Source organism: Thamnophis sirtalis, unplaced genomic scaffold (genome assembly GCF_051295495.1).
Source record: "Thamnophis sirtalis isolate CommonGarterSnake01/CBP01778 unplaced genomic scaffold, rThaSir2_p1.2 scaffold_3, whole genome shotgun sequence".
Taxonomy (NCBI): Eukaryota; Metazoa; Chordata; class Lepidosauria; order Squamata; family Natricidae; genus Thamnophis; species Thamnophis sirtalis.
Window position 1 is genome coordinate 154,105,883 of NW_028261383.1, and position 18,896 is coordinate 154,124,778.

Sequence of the window (18,896 nt, forward strand, 5' to 3'; positions counted from 1 at the left end):
ATCATCCCTGGGTCTTTTTTAATATCATAAACTGATTGTTCATTGTTGTAAAATGGGTGGCCATATAAAATAAATAATCTAGGATTGCTTGTTTTTTATTTATTTTAAGCACAGGTTTGTGCTTAATTAGGCACTGCATTGATAGCGATTTGATCAAATTTTTGAAATCAGAAGGATACCAGAAACAAAATAATGTTGTAGTCTTCAGTGTCTCAGTTTTGTTCTTTTCCCCAAAGCTACTGCTTCTTAGCTCTTCGGGTGTGTTCTTCAGCAACATAGCACCAGTTCTTCTTTGAGAAGACTCCATAATAGCCAACATTTCAGTAGAAATGAAATTATTCCTGTCTGAAAACATTCAAAGGCAACAAGTGCTGGTCAATATGAACAAGACAGATCTAACTCTGATTTCTGAAAAGCCTATCATTCCCCCCCCCCTTCACTCCCCCATTGCTGTCCACTAACCTCTTCCATTCCTTCTAGAATTTTCTCTGGAACTCCACATTTCATATTCGCACAGCATAGGATCGTGATGGCGAACCTATGGCATGCGTGTCAGAGACACACACTGTTGCCAGCTGCTCTTCTGGTTTCCGACATCCCAACTAGTCTTTGCAGAATGCCTGAAAACAGCCTGAAAACAGCCAGAAACAGCCTGAAAACAGCCTAAAATGGCACCAGAAATGGCCTGAAAATGCCCCCCCCCCGCCAAAAAAACCAACCAAAAATAGGCATATGTGCGCCGGCCAGAGGCTCCAGCACCCACAAAGCCAGTTGGCCAGCACACATGCGTGTGCCAGAAACCCAGCACTCCAGCATATGTGCAGGCATCCAGTTTGGGCACTCAGTGCCGAAAAAGTTTGCCATCACTGGCATAGAAATTGAAATACAAACATTGGCCTGGGTTGCATCTTCTGTTCTTTCTCTGGAATCTGGATTTTTCTGCAAGTGGATAGTCAAATGAAGTAGAACACTTACCAGCTATGCTCCACTTTCACTTCTGGCACTAAAAATTAGGTATTGAATGGCTGGAATGGAAATTTCTCCTGGAAAAATATTTAAAACCGCAAATACTTTATTTTGATTCTGTTTCGTGCCTTTGTTTCCATACTTGCAATTACTTTGATGTGATTTCCCCTTTCTCTGGCTACTCTGGATGGGCCACACAAATTCCAGCCGAAGTCCCAAATCATTGAAGAAGCAATGTGATCCAGCCTTGGAGTTCCCAATGCAGTGAACCAGAGACACCATAACAACAGCAACAACATGGCAATGGGTCCTCTTTAATTTCAAGAACGCCTCCGCGACTCAAAGAGGCTCCATCAAACCTTTTAGAAAATACACATTATGGAAGGCTTTGTCCACTTGCTCGAGGAAAGAATAAAAAGGCACGTAGGATTCCAGGAGTGTCATTCAAAAATGAGGAAGAACAATTAGCGTTATGAACATTCCTTCCCATAGCAACCATCTGCAACTTTGCAGGACCATCTACAACTACTGAAACCTGCAAAGGGGCTGGAGACCCCACAGTCTAGCCATGTTCTGAGAGTTTGGAGGGCCATATAAAGAGCACCCATGTGAAGGGTTTCACAGAAAGTGGCATAAAAATCACTGGAAAAGAAATTATTCAGCAGGGTTCGTAACGAAAGGAAAGAAATCAGAGCAGGCTGCTTCAGATCAGCTGCGATATAAATTTAGAGTCAGTGGTAATTGCAGACAGTTTAAATGGGACAATTAATAATAGCTCCCGCTTTATAACACTTTACTGGGATGATGGGAAATATAATTCAATGTATCTGGAAAGGCCTGAATGAGGACAAAAAAAGATACCGGGTATTATTTCTTCTGAGTGCAATCAACAGCTATCTTTCATTTGGAAACTTATATGGCAATTTAAATACAGTAGCTCCCCCTCAAAAAAAATCCCAGATTTAACTATGGCACTAGTTCATCAGCAAATAAATTCAAATCACTTTTTAAAAAAACTTTTAAGTTGATCGTTTTCATTACAATGTAGTATAAAATGGATGATCCCCTGAGGATTCAGCTAGGAAAGCAACTGTAGGAGATGACCAGGCTGGAGTCTGAGAGTTGGGTCAAACACATCATCAGTTGGAATCTCTATGCTCCTGTAAGACACCTAAATCCAGATCCCACTGAAATACATTGTCTAGTTTGTCTAGTTTGATGAAAAGAAAGATTAGGGGTGACATGATAGCAGTGTTTCACTTCAGGGGCTTCCACAAAGAAGAGGGAATCAAGCTATTCTCCAAAGCAACTGAGGGCAGGACAAGAAGCAATGGGTGGAAACTAATCAAGGAGAGAAGCAACCTAGAACTAAGGAGAAATTTCCTGACAGTTAGAACAATTAATCAGTGGAATACCTTACCTCCAGAAGTTGTGAATGCTTCAACACTGGAAGTTTTTAAGAAGATGTTGGATAACCATAGAGTTCATATAAAGCAACTCACAAAGAGAAAAAAACCCTCGTTATTTGCACCTTAGTATCTGGAATAGGGACTTGGTGGCTCAGTGGCTAAGATGCTGAGCTTGTCGATCAGAAGGTTGGCAGTTCAGCAGTTTGAATCCCTAGCGCTGCATAACGGAGTGAGCTCCTTTACTTGCCCCAGCTTCTGCCAACCTCTCCACTCCTCCAAGTTCTTTCCATTCATTCTAACCTGGTAATTTCATCTTCGTGAACAGCATCAAAAGGAGGGAAGAGGAAAGGAAGAGAGGGAGGGGGGAAAGCCCAGTTCAAAAGCATGTAAAAATGGAAGTAGAAAAATAGGGACCACCTTTGGTGGAAAGGTAACAATGCTTCATGCGCCTTCGACATCTAGTCATGCCAGCATCATGACCATGGGGATGTCTTCGGACAGAGTTGGCTCTTCAGCTTTGAAACAGAGATAAGCACCGCCCCCTAGAGTCAGGAACGAGTAGCACATATGTGTGAGGTGAACCTTTACCTTTACCTAGGATATAAGAGCTTACTGCTCCTAACCATGGAGGTTCTATTTGTCTCTAAAGACTTTCAGCCCCTGTCATAGAAATTATCCACTAGATGAAATAGCGGTGTCTGTGATAGTTCTCTTTTCATTTTGGGATTCGTATGACAATCGGATATGTATGTATGTATGTATGTATGTATGTATGTATGTATGTATAAACTTTTTTAGGTGCAATGGAAATGGCACAGAGCATCAGAAATGGAGGTCTTCAGGTCCAAATGCCTGTGCACACAAATACATACACACCAACCATCTCACACATTTGCACACATTCTCACGCGCATTATTTTGCAGGCTCCCAGCCTCTCTTCCTGCAATCTAATCCAAGCAGCCCATAAATTAAAAAGGCACAAAGGCACATTCCTGGCCTCCTCACTGCCCACCCCCCATTCCCCCTGGCTCCGCAGAGTCGCCTGCGCCAATGTTACAAAAGAGAAGGGATGTTTTTTCTCCCTAGCGCTGGCATTCTGAGAGAGTCCCCCATAAATCTCCTCTGCTATGCTGTGTTCCCCTCCTCCATGGCCCCCTCCTCCAAGTTCTTTCCATTCATTCTAACCTGGTAATTTCATCTTCATGAACAGCATCAAAAGGAGGGATGGGGAAAGAAAGAGAGGGAGGGGGGAAAGCCCAGGAGACAGGGGAAAAAATAAAAATCTGGAGGAGATGAAGCTGAGTTGGCTTTTTCTTCCCTCGGCCCCCATCTCTGACTCTCTGGAGTCGCTTTCAGAATAATAATAGAGAGAGTCTGGATCATGAGGCTTTCAAGGCAGGCTGGGCTCAAGGACATCCTGAAAGGAGCTGACTCTGAGCTCAACCTCATTTTTGATCTCCTCTGCAGCAGACCTTCCCATTTCCTGTCTGCAGCACAGTTGTGAGTGGATATGCTTTCCAATCCAGTTTTTGGGCTTCAAAATAATAAAGATAATAAGGCCCCAAAGTAATTACAGGAATCGCTTTTTATTAGGGACTGAATGATTAAAGGACTTGCCGCAATCCACAGCTAGGAAAAGAAAAACAGGTTTTCTTATCCGTCGTGTCCAATTCTAGGGTATCTAAGCTTCTTGGCTAAGGGAGCCAGTATTGTCCGAAGACAATTTCTGTGGTAATGTGGCCGGCATGACTATACAGGGAGTCCTCGACTTACAGCCACAATTGAGCCCAACATTTCTGTCGTTAAGTGAGACATTTGTTAAGTTAGTTTTGCCCCATTTTACAACCTTTCTTGCCACAGTTGTTGAGTGGATCGTTGCAATTGACTATTTAATAATACGGTTGTTAAGCAACTCTGGCTTCCCCATTGATTTTGCTTTTCAAAAGGTTCTAAAAGGTGATCCCATGGACTTGGGACATAGCAATAGTTGTAAGTATAAACTGATTGCCAAGTACCTGAATTTTGATCACATGACCATGGGGATGCTAGAAAGGTTGTAAGTGTGAAAAATGGTCATAATTCACTTTTTTCAGCGCTGTGGAAACTTTGAATGATCACTAAATGAACTGTTGTAAGGTGAGGACTACCTGTACACCAAAGGCACATGGAAAACTGTTACCTTCCGACCAAAGTGGTACCTATTTATCTACTCGCATTTGCATGCTTTCGAATGGCTAGGCAGGCAGGAAAGAAAAGGCTTAGAAAAGAACCTTGTACTGAATCTTTACATGAGTTATACTTAGAGAAGGCAATCTTTTCTGCTCTCAGAAGCAGACTCTAGGGCTCTATGGCAAGTTAAAGTGCTGTCCCCCCACCTCCCTCCTTGCAGAAAAACATGCAGAGATAAACTGCACCTTCCCCATTGCTGATCCTTGTTTTATCACAGCAAGGGCCTCAGCTAATGGGGTTCTCCCTACATATACTGTGAATTAACTTGAGGACAAGGATTGGTGGATACCCCTGACATCATTTCCCCTCCCATAAAGTATCACTGGCCATTACTCAATTATTCATATATTAACTGCAGCTAGAATCGTATTTGCACAAAATTGGAAAAGTGAAGAGATCCCCACAGATGATAATGTGATCAGGAAAATATTAGACTGTGCAGAAATGAATAGACTAATGCTAGCAATTAAGGAAAAAGAACAAACTGAATATTACATGATATGGGACTTATTTTATTAATGATTAGATAATAAAAACAGAAGTTAGAAACAGGGAAACAACAGAAAAAGATTAGTGAAATACAGAAAATATGTTAAGAGAGAGAAGCAAATATTATGATTATTATGTTTAATATTACTATTTTAATATTATAGAATTGATGTTAATGTAACGAATATTTCTGCAATTCTTGATTACTATTTTACAAAGATATTTGTACCTGGGTGACACACTGTTTAATTGAAGATAGAATTACTATATTTTAAAAAAAATTAAAAATATGTATCACTGGCCAATGGGGGCGGAGGTGAACAGCAACCATCAATTCCTTTCATTAATATAGTTGGGAGAATATGGGCAGATGCTCAATGGATTTTGCCACTTGTCAAGTCGCCTGATGAACAGGCGCTAAAGGAACATAGGGTGAGGAGGGTTAAGCCTGTCAGAGTAGTCCAAATGGCAAGTAAAACAGGAGAGTGTGGTGTGGTGAATTGAGAGGAATGATCAATAATGTGTGAATGGGTCTTCAACTAATATTGCGAGAGTAGGCTCACAGAGAGGAGATGGCGGATTGGCCACAGAGAACACGCCGTTGTGATTGACCTGCATGCAGTGACAGCTTTTAGTATGAGGATGCATAGTGCCCCTCAAACAAAATGGCAACTTCAGGGAGTATAAGTCCTGCTAGCTGCAGCTGCTCATTGATCATTGGGTCCAGAGTAGCAGTGGCTGCATTTGTGTCATTGGAAATAATAAAAGTAGCAGAAAGAGTGAAAACCCCAGTTGGCAGAAATAAGAGGGAAACCTGCAACCACCCAAAGGTGACAGAAGTAAAACACATCCAGCTGCTAGAATCTAGTTGCTTTTCCTAGTATAGATCCACTTTGTATGCAGCATAAATGTATAAGGAGGCTGTATATGTCAGCCCACCAAAATAGAACAGAGGAAACAAAAAACACAAGCTAATACTGCTTCTGTTATAAGGTTACAATAATCAAATCTTGCAAGACTAAATGGCTTTATCCGCTCTCTTCTTTTATCTTTGTGAGAACTAGGAAGAGTCACATCTGAGACACTTTCTCAAATTACATTTCTGGCCTAGACTCAAGTATCTTTTATCTGACTGTTGCCTTAGTTGCTGTTCTTCCTCCTGTTCCTCAAGGTTATTTCCTCAGTCTATTACATCATAAGATAAGTGCTATGGAAAGTGCTGGGAAAGAAGACATTATGTGACTAGACACCATAAGTCTGGTCTCTTTTATAGCCCAAGCAATGCTGGGACAATTCTCAGAGAATGGTGTGCTTGCAGCAACCTAAAGTTACAATAGAAGTTGTCCAGATGCCAACTTCTGGTCATATCAGCAACCGTATAGTCAGTGAAGCATGCTGCAAAAATTATCCTGTGGGAAAAAGAGAGAGAATGCCACTTTAAACACCTCTGCAACAGATGGAAGAGTAAGATAAATGCAATATCATGATGATATGGCAGGAAGAAGAAACTATAGGGCCATGTTCATGCTGTGATTAGTGAGGTATGAGGAGGAGCCCCTTGCTTGTAAGTAACATATTGAGTCTGCCCAGTGGTGGGATGCTCCTGGTTCGGTCTGGTTCGGCTGAACTAGTAGTAGCAGTGGCAGGAAGCCCCAGCCATCTCTCCAGATACTTCTGCACATGCACAGAAGCGTTGTACGCGCGTGAGAGTGCGTCCAAACCAGTAGTAACAATATTTGCGACCCACCACTGAGTCTGCCCTCCAAAAGTGACTGGGATAAGAGTGCTTTTATTTCAATCTCCTTAAATATCATGTTTTCTAGTTAATAAACTTGACAACGACTGTATAATATTGTTAAAGCTTTACATATCATTTCAAAAGGCCACTGAATTTCATGGCACTAAAGGCCTTGAGTGCCCCCCATCGGGAAGAGTGTTCAGTTTGCATATTGCGCACACACACATCAATATAATTTCCCTATTAGGGAAAGACACCCTACTCCTACCCGTTTCAGATAGAGGTCTTTTAAATCTACTGGACAGTGAATTAAGTAGATGTACCAATCTAATACTGAATATCTTGTAATTCAGCGGGAGCAATCATTGCCACAGATATATTGTGATGGCCACTAATCATCACAGTTCTTAGCATATCTGACTCTGGCAGTGGTTTACTAAGGAAGATGAAGCCTATTGGAGGTTCATTCATTCAACATTAAGAAGACAGAATATCTTCACATTTGATCAGATTGTAAGGAGAATTTCAATGAGGTCACTTTCAATACTCATTAGTGTTTATTTGCTGTGCTGGAAGTGAGAATTACCCAATCTCCCAGAGAACGGGTTACTAATTTTTAAACTGCAAGTTTTAATAAACAATGGGACCTTTAAAACAATGAAGCCAAAATCAACAGGCACAGAACATTATTACCAAATCAAGTGGAATGAGTAACATAATTCTAGAATCCTGAGAAATGCTTTTAATAAAGCAGAAAATTCCAGAACAACAAGGATAACTGGGGCAATCATATAAAAGCTTTTTGATCTCCTGTCTCATAGGATAATGTTGACATGTTGCCTGAATCCATGGCAGGTGGGCATTAATTGGGATTATGCGAGTTCATCAGATACAATATCAGATGTGGACAAAGGAGATTCACAGACCATTGTATTTGAAACTGAACAATTACATATTTCACTAAGAGCAGCATTTCAATCTGCTCTCCAATTTTTTGGATTTCAACTCCAATAACCTCCCAGACGGCATTCAAATCACAGTAAGAAATGTTTAACTTCTCATTCAAACCAGCCATGATGTGATACAAACAGCTTAGAATGGACCATGCACTCCTGAGCAATTACCTCAGGATAGTACAAATTGTATATCATGCTATACATATACATGAGAACAACAAATTGCTGACATAGCACATGTGTAAAAATACCTTGGTGCATATATTTCAAGCAAGAATTAGACAACCTGGAATGTATATCGTCTGTCTGGCCCAAAAAGCACAATGAGCTATATGTTATCTATTTCAGCCTCCCTCTTAAGAGGTATCCTCCCAACATGTTCAAACTACAAACTACTCTGAAATTAGACATTCTGGGAATTGTAATCCCAACATATCTATCAACTGCCAAGGTGGGTAAGGCTGATCTGTCTTGTGAAGCCAAAGTAAAACTGGGATTCCAACTTTTTTACTGTCACCCTCCTCTGTACAAAAAAATATTTGGTATAGAGAGCCTTGGTCCAGCCTTAAGTGAGAAAGTGATTTATGGCTGTGAATAGATTGCATAGCATTCCTTCAATGGAGAGTTAGAAACTAATAAAATAAATGGCTTGGGATAGGGCCAACCAAAGAGAGCCTTACATAAAGATTAAGTGAATTCAGAGACATTCTTCCTCTCCTAACTTTCTTTTTAACTTTCAAATGTGCATCCTTTTCTTTCCACACATTTTTGTATAATGGACATGCTTAGTTTTGGAATTGGGGATATAAACTATTGAACTTAACATATTCATAATGCTATTGTTGCAAAAATTGTATACTGCAGATTAAAATTTAGACCAGGACATCTAATGTGGCACTCTCAATATGAAATGGCCCAAAGAGAAACAGACCAGTTAGGTAAAATAGTAGTCCACATATTTCAATGGAGAGAATAAACCTCCCATTTAATATCTCTGTTTATTTAAAATAATAAGCCGTATTTTGTTTAATTAAGGACGATGTTATTCTGAGGAGGAGAAGCACTGGTTAGGACTGTATTGTCAGGCTGCATTTTTAAATGTACTTACTTCAGAGGCATTCCCATGCTACATGTAGAATTTACTTTTGAAACTATAGAGTGCTAGGATTTGTCCTTTTTCTATGTCTTTCCTTTTTCTGAAGCATCAGAGTTTCCCTGAGGCTTAACAGTAAATGGGATGTCAGATCATCTGTCAGTCAAAAGGCAGCTTTCTCGCTTCTGAACGCCTTTTGATTTCTTTCCACGTACTTACAATACATTATACTGATGATCCATGACATTTCATGCCTGAGGCAGAAAGTCTAAATGAGGCTACTGATGGTGATAAAAATAGAATAACAAATTAATTGACCATTTGCTGCTCTTTAATAGTCACTCAAATTGAATTTCCCACATGTCTCACTCTGCCAAGTAGAAGGATCTACATCCCCGATATGCATTATAAAGATCCCGGGTTTTAGAATTCAGCTATTACTATATAAGGGCACCTCATTTCCAGTGATAATGATCCTTGCTAGGAGCAGTGCACTGAGCTAAACAGATAAGATGAAGGATACAGTATTTTATTGCAGAAAAACCCAAGTATTGTATTAGCTGCACTACATTTGTACGAACAAGGATTAAGACAGTTGTCCCAATGGTCCCATTAAACAGATACAGTTGATCAAGCGTTTCTTTTATTTTTTTGGAACAAATAAACTATACTCCATCAATTAAACACATTTCCAGTGGAGGTGTTTTTTTTAATTATGCTATCTTTAGCAGGCACTCACTCAAAAGGAACATTCTTTTCCCAGGATATATGAACATAGGAAAAGCTCTGCGCATGGATTAAACTAACAGGGTTCTGTTCTCACAACGTGTGTTTTGAGAAGCCCACAAGCAGAATATATAAAAGCTGGTGGTGTAGGGTTTCCTGCCTAGGCAGGGGGTTGGACTAGAAGACCTCCAAGGTCCCTTCCAACTCAGCTGTTGTAATAGCTATCATCCCCCTTTGTTCAGGTTCCCCAGCAACTGAAACTAAAGTACAGATAGTAGAAGACTCATTCCAAGTTGGCAGCCATGGGTCCATCCCATGACAGCAAATCGCATCGTTTCATTTCATGCTGTGTAGAGAACTTCCACCTGCCTATTTGGAATTGCCCCTCATTCAAAATAATTAGATGACTCTAGCCTATATAACTTAATACGAGGAGAAGGAAACCGTTGTCCTATTGCTTTCCCTACATTATTGCACAGGTTTTATTTGTTTATTCAATTCCTACAGCTGCCCATCTGAAACAAGTGACTCTGGGTGGTGAATAATTATAAAATCCATTAAAACCAATTAAAAACAGGAAAACAAGGGAGAGGGGGAGGGAGGGAAGAAGGAAAGGAAGGAAGGAAGGAAGGAAGGAAGGAAGGAAGGAAGGAAGGAAGGAAGGAAGGAAGGAAGGAAGGAAGGAAGGATCTGTAGATGCCAAGAAAAATTATAATCCACAGATGTTAAAATCTGTTTCCTACACTCTTTCCTTCTTCTCTCCTTTCCCTTACTTATCTTTTCTCTAAGCTGAAATGCCCCAAACTCTACAGTATAATTCTGCCCCATAGAAGAACTGCTCCAGTCCCTTGGTCATTTCATCTCAATTCAAATAATACAGTGGTAGCCCCTTTTTACTCAATCAATAGGTTGCTAATTGGTTCGTTTAACTATTTGATTCCAGCCAGTGAATTTCTCCAGCCTGAATAACATTCTTTAAAAAAAAACAACTAAGTGATTTTGCTGCATTCAGGTGTACAATTCATATATTTCTGCTTTCCGGCCAGAGAGCACCAAGGACCCCTTCACATTCCATGGTTTAGTGCCCTACTTTTCAAATTGGACTGGAGGTTTTCAATGTCCTCCTAGACCACCCAGGAGTGAACAATAATCCATTCTGAGTTTCTGTTTCTGTTTCATTCCTTTCAGCCCCAGAGGAGTGAGGCTCATTCAAGGCAAGCCTGGGTTTGCATTCTAATGTGGATTCTGCAAGGCAGCTCTGTTCACCTACCTATCTGAAAACAGAGATCTGGCATCCTTCATTTCTGACTCTAGCCAGCCCAAGGTTAAAAATAACAACACAAAGCTAGAAGCCTTCAAGAGCAATTCTCCAGGCCAAAACAGACCATTCATACATCCCCCTTCTTCTACCCTCTCCACAACCAACCGTGCATACATAATGCAACTCCCCAGCGGACTGCATATCAAAGCAGGCAGGAAGTTGTTAGTAACATACTCAAAGCTGCCTAGAGAGCTCATTGCTCTCAAGGTAGCCTGGGAAGAAAAGCAATCTCAAGCTATTTGGCTTCCCACCCACCCCCTTTTCATTTTATAGGAAGAGGCAAAATTTTGTTTTCGCTGTGAAAACATTCCCATTTTCATCCTTTTATTTCCCTGCTGAATAGGAAGAAATTGAAATGAGAGTGTCTGTTGGGAGGGGCGGGAGGGGCAACGACATCAGTTCTTTTTATTTTGTCACAAGAAATTCAAAGAGGGGGGAAAGTCCTCTTTCTAAACGAATGTTCCAAATGAAAGCTTTCCCTGTTCCTTACGAGGAAATGGATACTGTGCACTCATTCATCGGCATGGAGCAAAGGTCTGCAAGCAAGGAAACTGGGAATGAACACCTAGTTCCAAGGCATTCTAGAATTCTGGCACATCAAGTAGCACCAATAGAAGAGAACGTTTGTAGCTGAGGATTGAACTGCGGTGCTCTCTGAGCTTGGTCGTTTTCTTGCAGGTATTTCATTATCAAACTAGGTTACATCATCAATACTGATAGAGAGTGGGGTTTGCTCTCATTGAAACGTCTGCAAGAAAACCACCAAGTTCAGAGAGCACCAAGAGTGCCTCACATTAAAAGGTAAAGGTTCCCCTCGCACATATTTGCTCGTCGTTCCCGACTCTAGGGAGTGGTGCTCATCTCCCTTTCAAAGCCGAAGAGCCAGCACTGTCCGAAGATGTTTCCGTGGTCATGTGGCTGGCATGACTAAATGCCGAAGGCACACAGAGGGCTGTTACCTTCCCACCAAAGTGGTCCCTATTTTTCTACTTGCATTTTTTACATGCTTTGAAACTGCTAGGTTGGCAGAAGCTGGGACAAGTGACAGGAGCTCACTCCATTATGTGGCGCTAGGGATTCAAACTGCCGAACTGCCAACCTTTCTGATTGACAAGCTCAGTGTCTTAGCCACTGAGCCACCGCGCCCCTCACATTAAATAGCCCATAATCCTATCCTAGGCTGATCCTAGCCTAGAATTAGGATGGGCAACCTGCAATCCTTCACTTGCATGTATCCCTTAGCCTTGTTTCAAAAACATTCACCCTCAAAAGGCAAACACCTCCGTGCTAATGCCAAGGAAAGCACACAAATATTCCTTATATAGTCATCAAACGTATCTTGACCAGCAAGAGATAATTTAATTTTTTCGTAGATTTTTGCTGTTCATTGCAGTTGTTGTGCGGAAGAAAGTTGAGAATAATAAGATTAAGCTTCCACACATAGTTTTAGTGTGGTATGTCCACCCACAATATTTGCTTTAGCCCCAACAACTCCATTGTCTCCATCAAAAACTTGATTGAATGCAGAGCTCTCCAGATAAACATTTTTCCCAGGTTTAAATGTGGAGAAAGGAAATATGACTACACTCATGCCATTTTGGGCTTTCCATAGGCAACATTTGGTGATTTGGAATAATTTGGTAGGATCTTAAATGTCTCTTTGCTCGTTGTTGGGAGCAGAAATTGCATTTCCCCACCCCCCAACATGTACCAATTCGTACATGTAAAACTCTGCAGTGAGATATATAAATATACATCCGTCTTCAGTGTGAAGCAAAATTACTAATATAGTCACTTCTTTGATTATGGTCCTCTGGCCATGGTTAGAGTGTCCCACGGGAAAGAACACCTATTGTAATGGCATGTGGGAATGACCTTGGCAGACAGAGGAAGAATCACAGACTGGATAAAAGGCATGTAAGGTATTTCAGCTCAAAGAATTAGGGAAGACATAGGAAATATTTCAGAAGATCGTGACCCGACAAAAGCGCGAACGTCATAAGCGCGCCGACAAAACTGCGGTGCTAAAACCGTGATGTCAAAAGCGCGTCGACAACAGCGCGCCGACAACAGCGCGCCGACAGAAGCGCGATTTAAGTTAAGGTAAGGTTTAGGGTTAGGTTTAGGGTTAGGTTTAGGGTTAGGTTACAGCGCGCTTCTGTCGGCGCGCTGTTGTCGGCGCGCTTCAGGGCTCATTCGTCGCTCATTCGTCGCTCATTCGTCGCGCGGTTTTGTCGGCGCAGTTTTGTCACCGCGGTTTAGTCAGGCGCGCTTTTTTTGTTCGCGCATTTGTGGTGGAACCCGGGACTCTGTAGTGTCCCTTTCTCACAATGCCCTAAGCATTTAATCCAGGATGCTTTTCAGCACACAAAGAGATGGTTTATAGTGGTGTGTTGTAGGCAGGTATTAAAAGAAATTGTCAGTGACATTGCTGGGAAGATAAACCCCTGGATCCAGGATGGCTGCTGGGGATTCACAGGGGTTTGGGAGAACCTCTAGCTAAGATTCTGTGCAGTTCGGAGAACCCGCAAATCCCATTCTTGGCTGGCCTCACCTATCCACCCCCGCCCCTCCCAGGAGTCCCCAAATGGTTGCAGGTAAGTCCCCAAATTGGATGCAGGTAAGTGCAAAGCACACACAGAGGCTCGTGAAGGCGAAAAATGGGCCTTCTGGAAGTTCAAAAAGGCCAAAAACGGTTCAGAGGGCCTCCAGAGCCAAGGGAGAGCAAACTCACCCACCCCTTCTGTGGTGCAGGAGGCCAACTAGGCCATGTCCACCATGGCCATGCCCACCCAGCAACCAGGCAGAGAACCCCTTGCTTTACCTTCCCCACCATTCCTGGCTGCTTCATTCCTTTCTACTGAGTATCACTCCCCACATTTCTTCCTACCGGCCCCAGTACTCTCTCCTCTCCATCTCATTCTCTTTCTCCTTTGCTTTTTCAGCCTCCCTTATTCTCTTTCTCAAATTTCTCTATTTGCTTTTTCTTTTGTGCCTCCGCTTCCCCCAAAATGTTGTGAATAAAAACAGTTGCAAAGTTTTTTTCTCAGACCTTGTAAAAAAAAACAACCCATTAAAATCCAGACAAGAATACTGCCTTACTAGGAAACCGGATTTATATGGATCTGCATATCCTGCTTTCTTGGTCAAAGAAATGTTCCATTTGTTCAAAGATCATCTCCACTTAAGACTGTGGAAATGCTAAAAAAATAATAATGAATGGAGGCAGTAGTGCAACAAGTGCAGTGTTTTTCAAAATGGCAACTTTAAGATATGTGGACTTCAGATCCCAGAATTCCCTGTGCTGGCTGGAGATTTCTGGGAATTGAAGTCTTCATATTTTATAGTTGCGGTTGAAAAAGACTGGATTAACAATTCAGATAATAGCATGATATTCCAGAGCAATCTGTTTGCTCTCTTTGCTGTCTTCCCCTCCCTTTTCCTTCAGAATAATCTTGATTTTTCTATCTTTCTAGAAAGCCTGTTGGAGTTCTATTTACTAGCCAAATTCCTTCAGGAATAATGTGGAGGGAGAGGGGGAACCACATGTTAGCCATAGCTCTCTTTCTCTCCCCCCCCCCCTGCCATCTCTCTTCTTCCCTATTAAGCAGCCAGCCAGAATAGAGATATTATGTCCCCATTTTACAGAGGATTTTTGAAGTCCATCTCCTGGTGGTACTTATAATTAATTATTTAATCTTGCTTTGTGATCATAACAAAACAGAAGGAGCCCCCATTCAAGTACAGACCACTGATGTTTTTTAAGAGCAGGAACATACACTTCCATTCCGTTTCCGCCCTCCAGCCCACCCGGAAGACATTTTTCATCCACCTTTTTCTGCTATGGACCAAAGCAGTGATTTCTAATTTACAGTATGTGGTTCTATCTAGTTCACCTGCTGCGCTCATTTCATTTTACACCAATACCTCCTCTCCAATCCATTACTGTGTATTTAGCAGGAATGCCCCCTTCCCTTTGATAATTGGCCATTGCTCTCTATTGCCTTTTCTTTAGAATTTCAGCAAGTAAAAAGATGGGGGGGGGGGGTGTCTTATTAATAAGTTCACTGATGGGACAGTGAAATGGTCGGCCGGTCTCCCCCCCAACTTTTCAAGTTCCTTCTCTATTGATCAAAAAGTAGAAAGTCAGACCTTTTTTTAAGCCAAATGAAATTGATAAGAGTTCTGCCACTTTTTTTTTCTAGCCCAAGTGACTGGAAAAAATAATAAGGGGACTTTTCTTTTCTTTTCTTTTCTTGCTTGCCTGTTTGCAGATTTTCAGAAGGAAAAAAGAAACAGCAGAATCTGCCAATCAAGGGATTTCTTAATCAAGCTCTATTTCCAGCCAGTTTATGTATTGGGGAAGCTTAAAGCTGCAGAGCAAAAAACAAAAAGAAAAAAAGCCCCTAGAATCTCCGTCTAAAAGATTGTAATTTAGGCTGGAACATTTTTTGTATTTTCTGGGAAGTCCAGATGAAACTTCAGCATAATGGTGTAATATTTTCTGTACGTATATAATTAAAAATAAGTTTCATTCTGCACAGGAGCTTCTTCCTAGGCAATTGGGCATTCGTACATACCACAGATTGCAACTTAAGAAAAATACAAGTTTATCATCATTTTACTTATAAAAAGTAGTTGCCAGTGGCCCAGTTTCCCTGCTTCTCCCATAAAGCTATGAAGACTTAATTGTTCTTTTCTCACATACTTCTGGAAAACACGCAACTGTCTGAACATTTCCAGTATTTCCAATTTACCCTTTAAGCATAGAAGCACATGTGCAGTTTGGTGCCATAGTCAAAGGTAACTTTGACATACAATTCCTCACCAATTGTCAAATTAGTTCATTAATTTGTGGAAGAAAAATAGTGCTTCCATTTTTTTAAAAAAAGAAAACCCTCTTCTGAGAGTTTAAAAATTGCCTATCGTGCTCAGCTGACATTTTGGGAGAAGTTTTGCAATTTGATAAGCATGAATTTAGCCTCAATTCAGATTTTTTTAATTGTAACTTTTTTTTTCCAGGGCAATTATACATCCCGTTGTAGTGAGTGCCTTGTGCAGTCTGTCTTGTAATTGCAGGCTAAGCTTTCAAACTTTCCTATGTGTCCAACCACATCGATTGAATTGATTGACTGAAAGGAAGGCTATCTTAAAGGCGAATCTTTATGCCACTATAAATCGGATTATCAAACCCACATCGGATAATAGCAACAACGTCGCTGGGTTTTGCAGAAAAAAGGAAACGTTCTAGCCACCAAGAGACCCCTCTGTGCAAAAGTAGATTTGTGTGTGCTCACATATCGGTGGTGAAACGAAGCACCGCCAATATGTGGGGTATTGAAGTCCCAGCCCGAACCGAATCCGCTTCACTTTTCCTAAATCTGGAGTACAGAAACTGAAGGACGACAGGGCAGCCTACACGAAGCAGGAACGCATCCCGGAGCCTCAGCCCTCTGGGAGACATTCCACACTGCAGCTGCAGCCCAACGCCACCCTCGCCAAGCCCCGGGGTCGTAAATTATTTCCCCCTCCTTTCCGCAAAACGTCCAGACCGGCCAATCGCGCAGCGCCCATCAATAACTCTGTCAAAAGCCAGCCAATCCGGGGCTCCCCTAAATCAAAGCTGTCAAGCCAATCAGCCAATCGTCAAGGGCGAGCCGTAAATCTGCTAAAAAGAAGGGAAAAGGAGGGGTGCGAAGAATCGATACGTGCAGAGGCGGCGGGGGGGGGGGGAGCGCACGCCAGCATGTGAGGCAGAAAGTGTTTGAAGGAAAAATACGGGAAAATAAGGGGAAATGGGTGCCAGGCACCTACACAGACGTATCCACTGGGTTACATGGTCTGGGCTGCAAATACCTACTGTACTAACTAATGGCCGGATTTTTTCATCTGTCGTGGTTTTTAGTCCAGAATTTAGGAGTCCTCTAGTAAATCTTTTTAATTTTGAGTTGTTTCATTCCTGTTTAAGGGGCACGCTCCCTCCAACTTCATCTTTCTATTTAATTTATTGGGTGTTGTGTGTGGCATCATTATGAAAAAAGATTTCCCGTGGCTTTCTTTTGGAAGTTTTTTTCAACTTCCCAATCTAGTTTACAGCCTATGGGATTTCCTCGTGGTCTCCCACCCAAATAATAATCGAGTCTGATGCTCCTTAAGTTTTTAAGATCTGCTGAGCTACCATCTGTCCCACAGCTGGGCATGGTAGGCGTATAAATCTAGCCATTTATCTTTCACAGCCCAGTACCAAACATTTCCCATGTGTTGCCTTCCTTTCTTAGCAAATCCAGCCATATACCAGAATAAATAGCTACAGGACTATAACTGAATGAGCATATTTGTTAATGTCCAAATGTTTCTCAGACACTGATCAACACTAATATAGGTAACTTCTCATATTCTCCACTATGACATGGTTTATTTGGTGCTGCTTGAGCATGGTATGGGCAAAAGTATGTTGTCAGCATTCCTCCAAAGTAGTTACCATGGCAAGTATGGCAAATCAAAAAATGCCCACATTCTTAGGTATGCCATATTTGGGCTGGACAACCACCACAGCTGGCATGTCTATGGGCTGCACGTAATATGGCCCACAAGTTAATAAATATATTTTTAAAAGTTTGTTATCTATATACATTAACTTTATTATAAATTTTATATGGGGGCTAAGATAATTCCACTTCACTCAATGTGGCCCAGGCAAGGCAAAAGGCTGGACATACTTATATTAGTGTATAGCAAAGAGACTTTGAGACCACTTAGTATTTGTCCAGATTTTTTTTCAGTCCAAATATTATTTATTAAATTTATATGCTGTCAATCTTCCTGATAAGGCAACTCTGTATATAATAGTCCTGCATGTACCAGAAGACAAATGCTGCATTGAATTACAGCCACTCACCATTTAATTTTCTCAAAATATTTCTGGCATCTGTGTCTGACAAGAGACCTTCAACCATGAATACAGGTTATGCTTAATTCCAGTGGTTTTTGTGCTATGAAAGTATTCTAGTTTCCCCTTCATTTTTCTAACCAAAGAATTTAAAAAATAAATAAATTGTGTAGGACAGGGAGTTTTTGAAGGCACTAAAGAACATGCTAACAAGTCTAATGTCACCACTGAGTACTTCACTCTGGATCTAGATTTTGGTGTGTTGTAGCAGAGATAGTGTATTCTGTTCAGTAATTAATGATTAAGCAAATCATAAAATTAGGTGTGCACTAGGTCAGTGTGTGTATGTGTGTGTGTCCTTGAAGAAGGAGCCCATTTTCAAAGGTAAGTGTGGATTAACATGGATCCCACATGATTTTTAAAAAAACGTTTCACTAAATTTCCATGACCCAGCTACTGTAAAGAGAATCAATATGATCCAATACCATATTTTTCATCGTCCCAACTTTTAAGATGTGAATTACTGAGAGTGGGAAACATGGTGTAAATAGTTAAAGTGGCAGATTTAAGTTAAAATACACACTTAGCTAAGGACTTTGATATCTCTCTCTCAGTATAATGGGGATAAAATGAGAAAAGATCCTTACTTAAGCCTTTTTGTGATCTTGAAAAGAAGGAAGGATATTCATAGGAAGGAAGGAAGGAAGGAAGGAAGGAAGGAAGGAAGGAAGGAAGGAAGGAAGGAAGGAAGGAAGGAAGGAAGGAAGATATAGATTGTAATCTACATTCCTAAAATCATATTGAGCTCATTAGGATGTATTAGAGTTGTGCAAAGCATCAAATTCATACTTCTTCTAGAAACAATACAAAATGGTTTAGTCCAGAATTCATCTAGACAAAATAAGAGCCTCATCAATCTGCAAGCTATACCTGGTCTTTGAAAACCTAACCACAGGATCACCAGTAGGCTATAGCCTTAATTTTTTACAATTTCCATAGGATTATTGGTTTGGTTTAGATTTGCTGTGAAATAAGAAAGAGCTAGCCTATTATAAATTCAAGGGATTCTCAGATCAATA